The following is a 15,001-nucleotide window of genomic DNA, read 5'->3' as shown; positions in this document are numbered from 1 at the left end:
AACGCCACCACATGATGCCTGATTAACCTTCCGCCACTTTTAACGTTATTTTCATGAGATTAGTAAAATAATGTCAAAATTAGTGCAATTTTACTTTTGCCCACCTGAGGGTTCACACATATATACATTATATGCGCGCACCGCAAGCAGGGCGTTATGTATATAGTTAATAACCATTAAATAAATGTCTGAAAATTAATTAAAAATATTAATGGAAAACTTTATAATAATTGATAAATAATTAGTAAAATAAAATTGAATGAAAAGAAACTTAAAATTATTGCAATTCTGAAATATGGTGATTCGAGTCAATTTTCGTATTAGAGGATGTTTACCTTGAATATTATCAATGTCTTTGTTCACACAATCTTGAATTTCATCAACTCCTTTGTTAATCCACCATGTATCAACATCTTCAAACTCTTTTACGATGTTATTATTTAGAAAAAGATCAATTGTTGCAACTCTATAAAAAGACAGATAGTTCAATTTCTTTTACTTTGAACATGTATGATATTATACAAGAACGTATTATCTATTTTTTTACCTGATTATTTTAAATCTACTTCATATTTAGCTTCATATGCTTTTTCTTTCGAACTTTGTTTTTGATTGAATTTGGCTTCCCAAGAACAACACCTGTCAAATAGCCAGACATTTGATCCATGTTTTGTCTTCCGTTTCTTAACCAATTCGTTGATTTCAGCAACAATTTTATCAAATTCCTCTAACTTTTTATCCACTCCTTCATTCCATTACTGAAATAAATATTCATGTCATAATTCATACTTTTTTTTGGTTAATATAAAATGTTTTATGTTACAAATGTTACATGTTCCTCGTTGGTAAACGTTCTTTAGGCATATATGCAGACAACCCAGACAGTTGTGGTGGGGTAGTATAACAGTCTATTATTGTTTGAGTTGTTGTCCCTATAGGCATCTGTAAATGCATTGGTGAATTTTCCTCATAAGTAGGGGTGTTCTTCGTGTTAGTTTTTCGGGTTTCAAGTTTTTCGGGTCGGGTTCTTCGGGTTACAAATTTTTAAATCCAGACCCGAAACCCAACCCAAATCTCTCACGGGTTCTTCGGGTTCGGGTAGTTCGGGTACAGGTTTAATAGGGTTGGGTTAATCAGGTTTCGAGTATCCTAGGAAAAAACTACATTTCTAAATTTAAATGTAACGTATTCTTCTTTACTCGTAATGTAAATAAACCAATAACAAAACAAAAATACACCTATAAACCATCTTAATAAGAGTAAAATTTAACAAAGTTAAACCATAATAAACAAGACCGACATAATCGTCTTCGGCATGTCGCGATTAGGGTGTTGGATTATAGTTGCTTTCAGTCAATAATTGAAACTTTAATAAACAATAAGCAATCAATTCATAATAGGTGTAATGAGAATTGTCATTTGGACAAAATTATGATAATGTCAGTGGCTAAAGTTTAGTCTATAATACCTAAATATATATATGGTTTTAAAACTAAAGTTTCACGGGTTGACCCGAAACCTCAAATTCGGATCCAAGAATCAACCTGAATTACTTCGGTTCTGGTTTGGGTTTGGGTTAGCCTTTTCTCGGGTTCGGGTTTCTCGGGTCAGGTTAGTTCGGGTTCGGGTACGGGTTTTCTCCGGTTGGGTTTCGGGTAAAAGTGACAAGCCTACTCATAAGTATTGTAATCTTCAAAAATATTATCATTTTGTTCACCACTAGTCAATATTGATTTTTCTCTATTTTTCTCATCAGTTCTATCTTTATCCACTTCATCATCTGCAAGTTTTTCCACACTTTTATTTGTTCTTGTTTGTTCTTTATCATTTCCATATTCAGTGTGCAGCATAACATTATCCATTTCAGTTCCATCTTTTCCAACTTCACAATCTGTAGGTGTTAGTGCACTGTTTTGGTCGTCTCCGTCTTTGTAATTAATTATAATTTATTTATATTACTGTAAAGGGCATTTTAGTAATTACACCGGTCCCTTTTGTTATGTTTAAGTGTACTTTCGTTAAGGATGTTTAACGAATGAACCTATACGTTATATTTAATGTCCATTCGTTACGGATGTTTAACAAATGGACCTAATCGTTATTTGTAAGTCACCATTCTTCATGGAATGTTGACGAATGAGGTATAGTGAATGTGTCATTCGCTATACTATTTAAGTTATGTTAGAATAAAGATGAATGAGTCCCGTTCGTTACAGACTGTGTAACGAATGACTTCGTCTTCTATATATATGTTGTTCATGCTTCATAATTTAACAAGTGTTTATAATTATTCTCTGTGAGTCATTACTCTGCCAAAATCACCTCACACACACACACTTCATTCAGTCTAACCTATCTATCACCTATTACATATCAAGAACTAGATCCGTTAACGTATATCAATATGAATTGATTCGTATTAAGCTTAATCAGGCTCTCTCAAGTGGTATCAGAGCTGAGTGTTCGATTGTGTAGGTGAAATTAGTCGTTATAATGCTGAATTGTTGAGAATTTATCATTTAATTGTTATAAATTTAGATTTGAAACTGTTTATATTGATTTTGAATCAATTATCATGATGAGATGTATAATTGAGGCTTAATTGAGTGATAATCAGTTTTAATTAGATTTGTAAGGTTTGATTTGGTTTAATTGTGGTATTGATTGATTAATTGAGTGGAATTAAGTTGATATGAGGTTGATTGAAACAGAGGTTTCTGTTTGGTGATTATTTGGATTTCGGACGAGTTTTGGATCAAAATTGTTAGTTGGAATGTGTTTGGGTTTGTTCGCGGGGATTAGACGATTCGTTTAAGCTATCGATTGTGTAATTTGATTGAGTTTTGGACGACATATCAATTGTTGATTGTTAGTGTGGATTAATGTTTGGATCTGGGATTGAAGATATGGAAAGTTGAGTTTAAAGGTTTGAAGGTCCCATTGTTACATTATAACGATTCATTCGTTATACTGTAGCATCCATTCGTTATATGTCAATAACCATTTATTGACACGTGGCAGTTTGTTACAACTGACCATTCGTGTATTGTAGCTCATTCGTCATCAAATTCCTATACTCATTTTTTACCCCATTCGTTACTTTATTTGTTACCTCATCCATTATGCTATTTGTTACCTTAATCGTTATGCTATCCGTCATGTCATCCGTTATGCTATTCGTTTGATCATTCATGTGCTGATTTGTTACCATTGAATCATCATTTGTTATCATTATTCATTATAGTCATTCGTAAAAACTTTGGTGTCATTCGTTACCTGATTCTTGATACCATTCGTTACCATAACCTTATAACATAATTCGTGTTACTGTTCATCATCCGTTATCATTTTCAACCCATTCGTTACAAGTCTTACCCATTCAATAATAAAAGTTACAGTTTAAACCCTTAAGTTTTATTTCGGACAATTTTAACCTAAACTTGAATTTGTTGATCATTTAACCCCTATTTTTGAAATGGCTGGCTTTTATGCTTTAGTATCTCAAATATGATGATGCAACAGATGCTTCACTTAGACGCTGAAATCGGGTCACATTCCAAATGTCCCTGATTGATGAAATTCAACGACTTTGCTAAGTGGGAACCAAGATTCTGAGCACATTTAGTATCTGTACATCATGATTGTCCGAGATTTCTTGATGATGTGTATATTACTACTCTTATTAGTGATGCAACTACTGGGTTTTTGCCAAAAGCTTTTAATGCTTTTACTCAGGAAGAGAAAAAGACATTTGAAATTGAAATAAAAGCATATTCTACTTTGGCAATGGCTTTTACCAGATAATATTTTCCACCAAGTGGGAAGTATTAAGATATGTGCGTCGTTGTTTCAACACATCAAGATGAGAAGCATGTGGAATACACAAGATAGTAAGAAAGTTATGTTAAAATTCCAATTCAGAAACTTTAACTTGTTAAAGGGATAGATGAGCTACAAGAGGAGATGGTGTGGAGATTGGTCCTTACGAACCAAGGTCGTATGTTCCACAATCTTTACCGGTGAAGTCTCCTACTGTTAGCACCCCGGTTATTACACTTACGATGACGGCATCCACTGATCCAAGATTTGCTTCGATTCCACAATTGTTGTTATCTCCTATGCCGATCTCTCCTATCACGACGATTGCTACATCTTCGGCTCAATCAACGATGCAAATGCAGCCGTCGGCTCTATCCTTTATGAGGTTCAGCCAGTGCCTCCCTCGTTTCATACTTTTTCGGTTCACAGTTAATGGATATGCTGTTAAGTTTAATGCATCTGCAAGAGAATTAAATGGTTGCTGATCGTCACTTGCAAGACCAGATGAGAATGGATCAAAGGCGTATAGTTAGCCATATCTCGCACTGTCAGAAGGAGAATCGAGAACTCCGTGAGCTTGTTACTGCTAAGGGGGAGAAGATTAAGGCTCATGAGGAAGTTATTCTTCAATTGACATGTAAGGATGATGCGTTGAAAAAGTTGAAGAATAAGGATGATGACAAAGATCCAGATGTAGCGGCTTTTGGTGGAAGTGAGCGAAAACAATTTGCAGGTACGTCATCTGTTGGTGCTATTGAGACTGAAGGCAATGATCGACAGTTGGTAGTATAAGAAGATACTACTAACATGAAGCCAATCGAGTCGATCAAAGCCAATACCATCCTATTTATGAACAACAAACGAGGTGTTGTCATGAGTACAGTAAATGCTGATGAGATTGAGGAGGGAGAGTTTGTGGAATTTACCTTGTCTCGTGATCAAATCTCATTGTTATTGGGTTTGGACGACGAGGAACTGGATGTGTTAGAAGCTGAGGAGTATGTTGGGTAATGATGGCGATGAGGTCCGATTTGACTCGATTATTCCATTTTTGATACATTGTTTATTTATGAAGACATCGAGGTCGAAGATGTGACATCAGAGGAATATCCTAATCTATATACACGTTCTAATGTTGATTAGGGTGTTCCACTCTTTATTAACGAACAAGTTCAAGCTGCTGAAGAAAATCTGGAGAAGACAATGAAGAAGAAAGAGAAAGTGTCCGAAAGCGGATCGGGTTCAAATGATCCTGCTTTTGAGGGCATGTTCGGGGTACGCAACAAAGCCCGTCTTTCTTAGATTATTAAAGAATATAGGTACTATGACAAAGAACATGAGATGGAGGTCAAAGCACGTGCAACAGCTCATCAAAAGACAACTTTTAAAGCATCGAAGACTGTCAAAGGTGACATTGTATCGTGGCTATATGGCTCGGAACTTAAAGTATTGATAATTAAGTGGGAGCATGGTGTTTAGTATTATCAATACATAACCGATGTTCTCACATTAGGTGGGATGTGAGGACGCTTGCTAATCGGCCGCTCATGAACCGGGGTGGTGATCAACTAGCAGGATGGTTCCATCAAAATCTGCTTTTCGAAGTTAATCATGGTTATGTTCTAACGAGGAAGCACATTGACGAGATCGACCTGAAGACAGGTTGGAGGAAGCTCGTTTTGAAGGTCAAGCCGCCACGTACTATGAAGAAAGTACCTATAAAGACGTGTCCACAACGTCTTTACAAGTCATTCAACAGGTGGTACTACGACAACCGTACCAGCGAAGCAGTCATTGTTCACGGCAAAGGCCTAAAGACGGAATTCATACGAATCATCGATCCGATGTGGCTCGTTAACTTATCAGAGTCCGATAATGATGCTTTATTTAAGAACGAGATCCGGTTTGCTGAAATCAACCATTATGATCGTGCTATGCAATTTCAACTACGTGTTTGTCACGAGTTTGGAATTCATAGTTGTCGGGATTGGAAGACTAAAAGATTAAGCTAATTAAAGACAAAGAGCAAGAGACGAGGGGGAGTTTGTTAGTGCACCGTATTAGTTATCTCGGTCTTTGTAATTAATTGTAATTTATTTATATTAATGTAAAGGGCATTTTCGTAATTACACCAGTCTCATTCGTTATGTTTAAGTGTTCTTTCGTTAAGGATGTTTAACAAATGAACCTATACGTTAACATGCTTCATAATTTAACAAGTGTTTATAATTATTCTCTGTGAGTCTTTACTCTGCCAAAATCACCTCTCACACACACACTTCGTTCAATCTAACCTATCTATCACCTATTACATATCAAGAACTAGATCCGTTAACATATATCAATATGAATGGATTCATATTAAGCTTAATCAGGCTCTCTCAGTAGGTTTACTCACTCTTTCATTTTTTGTTGCATCTTTAGCTAACTCCTTCATTGTTTCTTACATTTTCATTATCATTGCTAGCTTTAGTGTGCAATATAACATTACCCTTTTCAGTTGTTTCAACAATTGAAGCACCATTTTCCCTTGTTTAGGAGTATCAAAGATACATATATTATAGCATGAATATTAATATATATTTTTTTAAAATATATGTGTTAACACTATAAAGTAATAGCAACTGAGTGGAATCTTCGTTGCCCCCTTGGTATCAGTTAATGGACCACTATTATACAAGTAGATATCCATGTTAATAAGAGTTTTTTTTGTTATGTAGTTAATTACTGGTGTTCTGATGGGGTCCCTAAATGCTCCATGACGTTTTTGATATTCGTGTGTGTATTGTACTGCAAGAAAGGTTTTAGGATCATTGAAGTGTTCTTGTTTACCATTTTCTTTTATACCTCTCCGTTCCTTTTTTTCAATTTATGAATCATGTAGCTGCACTAATTTATTTTTGGTATTTTTAAAAAGTCATCAATTGATGTTATGAACATCTGATTGATTGTTAATAATTTTGTTATCAAGCCAATTCATGTGTTGAACAACACAACGAAATTCAATTTAAACTCTTCACTATCTTGTAAGGCCCCGTTCCCGGTCCCCTACTTTGGCGTTGGATTTACTCATAAACACAGTCTTAAATATCATAGTGAATTAAAACTTTCGAGGAATAATTAAAAGTCAATCATTCCTTACAAACATTCATAACTTGTCTTTTAAAACATAACATAAATTATAGCATTCGAAACATCATGACAAATCTTCAGATGCCAGCCTTTTCAATCCTGCCATGTGTCCCACTCAAACCAGCTGTCTCAGTCTGTTAACCTGCGTGCATGCTAAAAGTCAGCTACGCTGAGTGAGTTCTAGTTAATCAGGCAACATACATTACATTCACATACTTACTTAAATACGTGTCCGAAGATATGTACTTTCATCTTTCATTACATAATTATATACTTTCATTCTTTCTTTCATACATACATACATACTTTCATTCATACATATACGTTTTAAAGAACATTCCGCCCTATAACCTTCACAGATATTATTAGGGTCTGTTCCCTACATTCGCGGATATAATTAGGGTACGTTCCTACATTCGCGGATATTATTAGGGTTCGTCCCCTACATTCACAGATATTATTAGGGTCTGTTCCCTACATTCGCATATATTATTAGGGTATGTTCCCTACATTCGTAGATATTATTAGGGTTTGTTCCCTACCTAAACCATACATTTCATCCATGTTATAACCATACATATCTTTATCTACATATTCATTTCATTACGCACTTTCATACATACATATTTCATACAAAACATACTAAATATTACTTTCCCCGTTGCTACGTGCAATATCTAAGGATCGTTAACGTGCCAACGAGCTTTCATTCATACATACGATCACATAGATCATAATAGCATACACTTACCATTTAAGTAAGTGTATTAACATTCACATTGAATATGCACATAGCTCCGAAAACATAACACGTATCAATTTGACTATCACTACCCATATCACGTTTCTAGTTTAATTAATCCATTCTTTTCTAAGTCTAGGGACCTTTTTGTCATTCTTTCAAACTTAATTCGTTATCCAGTTTGATAACGAATGAGGTTCATTCGTTACTTCTTAACTTATAACGAACTGGTCTTTATAACGAACTGGTCTTTATAACGAACTGGCCTTTATAACGAACTGGCCCATATAACGAATTGGCCTTTATAACGAATGGCCCTTTATAACGAATTGGTCTTTATAACGAATTGACCCTTATAACGTACTGCTGCTAATTCGTTATTTCTTCTTGACGAATGGGCATAACGAATTACTGTTAATTCGTTACTCTTCCGTTAACGAATTAGTGTTAGGTTAATGTCAGAAACATTCTCTGACATCCTTAACCTCGTACGCCGTTTTCCTGCACCGTCATCGCCGGAAAAGCGAGATCTCCGTCGTTTTCCACCGTTCTTCGTCCCGTTCGATCCAGATCTGAGCTTGGGTGACCCCTAAGCTCATATTTTGATTGGTTTATACCCGATTCCATATGGATCTCGTGACTTTAACGGTAGTTTCGGCTCGTCGTTTCGCGACTAGATCTAGCGGGTTTGGACCCATACAATATCATACTATCATTACCTCGTGTCAGGAATCGATTCTTCCTCTTGGTTTCGGCTAGAGACAGTGAGAATATGAGAGAGAAAGCTTAAGTGTGTGTTTTTTATGGTGTATGGAATGAGTGGAATGAATGGATTATGGTTAAATAAGGTTTATATATCATGGGTCACGGGCTTAAGCCCATGACCTTTCTCTTTTTTCCTTATTATCCCAAGTCCATTACCCATATTACTTAACCCAACACAAGCCTATCTCATAACATCTAATATTATTATTTCATTAACCGAACGGGAAACAGGATGTTACAAGTCTTTCCTCCTTAAAGAGGTTTCTTCCCCAAAACCTAACTATTACTGAAACAATCCTGGATAAAACTTGCGCATCTCTTCTACAATTTCCCAAGTGGTCAACGATCGAAGCTGCTTTTCCTTGCGGTCAACGATCTCTACAAGCTGCTCGATATAGTTTAATTTTTCTTCAACCTCAATGTCTGCTAATGGCACATGCGACGTGTCATCAGCTAGGCATTTCTCAGGTGAGAAACATGAAAGGTAGAGTGAGTTCTTTTAACTCCTCGGGTAAATCTAGCTTGTAAGCTACTTTATCCACACGATCTTCAATCTTAAACGGCCCAATGTACCTTGGACTTGGCTTTCTTCTCTTCCTAAAACGAATAAATCCCTTCTAGGGGGGAGACCTTGAGCATCACATTGTCACCAATGCCAAACTCAATTGGTCACCGCCGCTTATCAGCATAGGACTTTTGACGATCTTGAGCAGCTTTCATTCTTGCCTTGATCTGATCAAACCTTGATGAGATTTCTTGCACAACTTCTAGGCTTCCAAGTTTCTTCTGACCAATCTCTCCCCAACATACAGGAGTTCTACAACGTCTACCGTATAGCATCTCAAACGGTGGCATACCAATACTTGAATGGTAGCTGTTGTTATAAGAGAATTATGCCAAATGTAGATGATCATCCCAACTTCCTCCAAAGTCTAACCCGCAAACACGTAGCATATCCTCAAGGGTTTGGATAGTCCTTTCAGACTGCCCATCTATTTGAGGATGGTACGCCATACTGATGTTCAGTCTTGTTCCCATAGCTTCATGAAATTTCTTCCAGAATCTTGAAGTAAAACGAGTGTCTCTATAAGACACTATTGACAATGGCACTCCATGATTAGCCACAACTTCCTTTATGAACACATTTGCTAACGTTTCTGACGAGATGGCTTCTCGTATAGGCAGAAAGTGAGAACTTTTCGTCAAATGGTCCACTATCACCCAAATGGTATCATGATGCTTAGCTGTACGCGGTAGCTTAGTTACGAAATCCATGGTGATGTGTTTCCCATTTCCATTCTGGTATCTCTAAAGGCTGCATCTTCCATAAGGCTTTTGGTGTTCAGCTTTGACTTGTAAACAAGTTAAGCACTTACTAACGTAGTCTACTACATCATTCTTCATCCCTGGACACCAATAATCTATCTTAAGGTCTTGATACATCTTGGTGGATCCTAGATGAATCGAGTATCTCGACTTGTGAGCTTCATCTAAGATTCGACCTCTGAGATTCCCATGGCGTGGAATCCATATGCGGTCAAACCTAATCTTAACACCATGAGTGTTTTCCATCAGCTCGTCTTGCTGTCCGACAATTCTTTCTTTCTTCATTTGTCATTCATCTACGAGCAACTTGGACTGTACCTTGATGATTTCTTCAAAGAGATCTGAGTTAACAATCAACTTATACGACTTCACTGTTGCAATGACTTCTTCATTCTTACGTCTTAGCGCGTCGGAGACCACATTAGCCTTACCAGGGTGGTATTTGATATCACAGTCGTAGTCCTTAATCAAATTTAACCATCTTCTTTGTCTCATGTTCAGCTCCTTCTGTTCGAAGAAATACTTTAAGCTCTTATGATCTGTGTAGATAGTACACTATTACCATACTATATAATGACTCCATATCTATAGGGCATCCACTACTACTGCTAGCTCTAAGTCATGCGTCGGATAAGTACTTTCGTGAACTTTCAACCATCTGGACACATAATCTATCACTTTCCCTCGTTGCATTAACACGCAACCTAACCCACGATGCGAGGAATCAGTACAAACAACCAAATCCTCGTCACCATCGGGTAGAGCAAGGATTGGAGCTTGTGTGAGTATTTTCTTCAATTCCTCAAAAGCTTCTTCCTGAAACTTCCCCCAACTGAATACTATGGTCTTTCGGGTCATTCCGGTCAACGGTGCGACTATCTTGGAGAAGCCTTCGATGAATCTCCTATAATAGCCATCCAACCCTAAGAAGCTTCGTATATCAGTCGGGTTTTGGGGAGTCTTCCAATTCGTTATAGCCTCAATCTTAGCTGGGTCCACAGTAATCCCTTCAGGATTGATCACGTGACCAAAAAATTGCACTTCACGCAACCACAATGCACATTTTGAAAGCTTAGCATACAACTTCTCTCCCTTCAAGACCTCCAACACTTCTCTTAGATACTCAGCATGGTCAGATTCGCTCTTTGAATAAATCAATATATCATCAGTTAAAACGATAACTGACTTGTCTAACATTGGCCGACACACCCTATTCATCACGTTCATAAATGTTGTGGGAGCATTTGTTAGACCGAATGACATCACGAGGAACTCATAGTGTCCATACAGCGTTCGAAACGTTGTTTAGGGATGTCTGCCTCTTTCACCTTCAACTGATGATTGCCTGATCTAAGGTCTATTCGTGAGAACTAACTCGAACCTTGTAGTTGATCAAACAAATCATCAATCCGTGGCAACGGATATCTATTCTTCACCATAAGCTTGTTCAACTCACGATAGTCTATGCACATTCTCATACTTCCATCATTCTTCTTCTCAAACAATAGGTGCACCCCACGGGGAAACACTTGGCATAATAAAACCCTTGTCGAGGAGTTCTTGTAGTTGGGACATCAATTCTTTCATCTCAGATGGTGCCAGGCGGTAAGGTGCTTTGGCGGTGGGCTGTGCTCCTGGTACTAAATCTATCTGAAATTCTATCTCACGCACCAGTGGCAACCCCGGAAGGTCCTCAGGGAACACAATTGGACAGTCGCACACAATGGGAACGTCTTTCACTTCCCTTGCCTCGTCCGTAGCTTTGACAACATAGTCAGGTAGGCACCACACCCTCGCCTTATCAATCATTCGGATTTTATCATCGAAATGACATTAAGCCCTGAACTTACTTTATCACCATAAACCGTCACTGTACCACCATCCAAAGACTTTAACCTTATTATTATTCTTACACACTATCTGAGCCTCAAACTCAGATAGCCAATCCATTTCCAGAACTACATCGAACCCTCCTAAGGTCATGACATACAAAGTAACGGGGAACTCATGTCCCTGTAAATCTATCTTACAATCCTTAACCATTCTCAATATTATAACCGAGGTCTCACTCGCGGTTTCTACTTTAAAAGTTTCTGGCATACAGCAACATTTCATCTTTGCTAACTTACTAAATGTCGTAGCTACAAAACTTCTATTCGCACCCGAATCGAACAATACGGAATAAGAAATACCATTCACTAGAAACGTACCTGTCATGACATCAGGAATCTATCTAGCATGTTCTTGAGTCAACATATAGGCCCTAGTCCTTGGCCTCAATTGTTCAGCATCCTTTATCTCGCTTCCTCCAGCTTCACCGCCCGTGCAAGCCCTTGCTAGGTGACCGGTCTGCCCGCACTTATAACACGTGGGCTTTGCATGGCAATCCTGGGCAAAGTGCTCCATCTTTACACATTTGTAACAAGCATTTAACCCTAGTCTGCATTCCCCTCCATGGGACTTTCCGCATTTATGGCACACATCGGAACCAGTACCCCACTTGCACTCTCCAGCATGCATCTTACCACAAATATTGCATGACCTCTTCTCCCACACTTTCTGTCTCTTATCCCTAGGGTTCCATGATTGACTACCGGGTCGTTTAGAAGGAACAACCCATTTCTTCTCTTTCTTCTATTCTATCACCACCTCATCCATAGCCAGATCCTAGTAAACCATCTCTGCGAGTTCAACAGTAGAGTCGAAGGTAGCAGGTTTACTTGTCTTGACCAAGGTGCAGACGTTCTGTGGTAGTCCTCTTACATAACACTTGATCCTTTTGGCCTCAGTATTCACCATGTCAGGAACCAACCTAGACATGCGGTTGAATTCAGTAGTATACTCACGGTGTGTCATCTTTCCCACCTTCATATTCAAAAACCTAATCTCAGCCCTCTCGACCTCAGCATCAGCACAAAAATGTTTCATGACCATCTCCTTCAGGTCATCCCACCTCAAGGCCTTAATCTCTTCTCGAGTCTTCCTCTGTTCCACCGACTCCCACCAGTACATAGCTTCATCTCTGAATGATTGGGAGGCATAACCCACTGCTTGGTCAGGACGATACTCGCTAATTCGGATAACCTTGTCTATGGCGGTTATCCATTGGAGAGTAGCGATTGCGTCCCCTAAACCAGTCAGCTTCGGCGGGTCACAACCTTTGAATGACTTGTACTCACAACCTTAGGTTATAGGTTCTTCACTGCAGCGGCTACAGCTTTAGCAATGGCGGCCTGAACAAAAGGCTCAATGTAGGTTCCTAGCCGGATCTACATGGAAATATCTCGTATTACGTAGGTACGGAATCCCTACGTAAGACGATACGAGTGTTAGACGCGATATACGTTAAACCCAAGTACTAAGACACGTTACAATACTCAATAGACACGTTGTATTGCAACTCCTTTAACACGTGATAGCCAAATCACAATTACACGTACTGAACCACTACAAAATAAGCCGTAGCCTAAACATATATACCCTTCGACAACTTCGCCTAACATGCTAGGCGAAGTTGTCAATAACTTCGCTTGTTCCACAAGTTCGCTTATAAAAGGCGAACTTGTGAAACAACTTAACTAAAACATAACAAAACCAACTAACACGATTACAGACACTAGATACTGAACTACTGGCATCATGTACTAACAGACTCCCCCTTGGCAGTAGCTTCATATCTCTAACTTCAATCACGTGTCTTGTAATCCCAAAACCCGAGTCACCCGTCTTCAAGCATGAACTCCTTCTCTGACACAAACGGAAACTACTCTCTGATATTTCTTGCCTTCTTCTTTCCATGCCGGAATATAGAATATCTTTTTCTCGTTCAGCACCTGCAAGTCAGCTTGAGACAAATTCACCAAGTGCATTGGATCATACACTCTCAGCAACTCTTATTCATCTTCATCCTCCATCACCGCTTCAGCTATTTCACTATCGACAAACCACCATTTCAGATTCTTTAGGACATCATTGGGCATCTGTTTCATCGGCACTTCTTTTAAACACCGGATCGGCTTATACTTCATTATCATCCAAGGTTTTCCATCAGCTCTCATGCCTCTGTCTTTATCTTCAACGAGCTTTCCTTTCTGCGGCTTTAATAACTCGAACTTTTTCTCTTTTATACTTTCTTTCCAAATGATCTTCCCAATAATCCTAGCCATATTATCATCACTCCTGTTTATCAACCCCAACTTGGCTAAGTCCTTCACCTCACACTCCGGCAAGGTATTAAACGATCTCAACAATCTTTTGAAATACTGTACTCCGTCAAAGCGTTTAATCACAAATAGTTTCAACTGTTCATCATATAACCAGCATATAATCCCCTTCTTCGATTCAGCATATCCTTTAACGTTGTAACTCTTCTTGAACATAGTAAGAACCGCCGGTTTCTTTGTCTTTATGAACCATTGAGCGTAGCCTTCTTTCCATCTCGGCTGCTCTTCCCAATCAGTCTCATCGTTTCCCATATCTTGACCCATATATGATTTATCAACTTCGGGAATTTCATGCTCAATGTTTTCTTCCACAATCTCTCCCTCTTCAATCTCACTATCAATTACAATATCATCCCCTATCTTCTCAATCTCTTCACTCGGTAACACATCGTCATCACCTTCGTCCTCAACATCCAACACCTCCTCAGCATCCACTACCACCACATCATCACCCCCCGATTCACCAGTTGCACCAGTAGACTCCCCCTGAGATGTGGAAGTCCCAAGAGCTTGTTCAGTTCTTGGAAACTCACCACCTGCACCTTTCGATGCATTGGGATCATCGCCTCGATCATTCCTCTTCTTCGTCCTCAACTCGTCACCTTTGCAGCTCGTCTCCCCCTGAGATGCCAAGAACTGTTTCAAGGCATCAAAAAGTTTACCGTGCTCAATCAGGAGGGACGACTGAATCTGATTCTCTGCAACAAGGCGCTGAATAGCATGAGTCTGGATCAGATTTATTCTCGACTGCTCCGCCATGACCCTTTCAAGAGCTGCTATTCTGTCCGAGTCATATAAGGTTGCATCAAAATCAAAACTCATATGAGAGGTGTCTTGAGCATACGGTGAAGGGATTCCCAAAGTAGCCGGAACATCAGAAACAGGCATAAAATAACCGCAGGTGGTATCGAAACAGATAACCCTGCAGTGGCAACCAGCGTCGACTCTACAAATCTTGCAACAACCTCCGATGGAGTAAGTGAAGGAGGTGGCA

Source organism: Bidens hawaiensis, unplaced genomic scaffold (genome assembly GCF_021521415.1).
Source record: "Bidens hawaiensis isolate Kalapana, Puna unplaced genomic scaffold, B.hawaiensis_p1.1 tig00027082_1, whole genome shotgun sequence".
In the NCBI taxonomy this organism is placed as follows: Eukaryota; Viridiplantae; Streptophyta; class Magnoliopsida; order Asterales; family Asteraceae; genus Bidens; species Bidens hawaiensis.
This window is presented reverse-complemented; position numbering follows the sequence as displayed.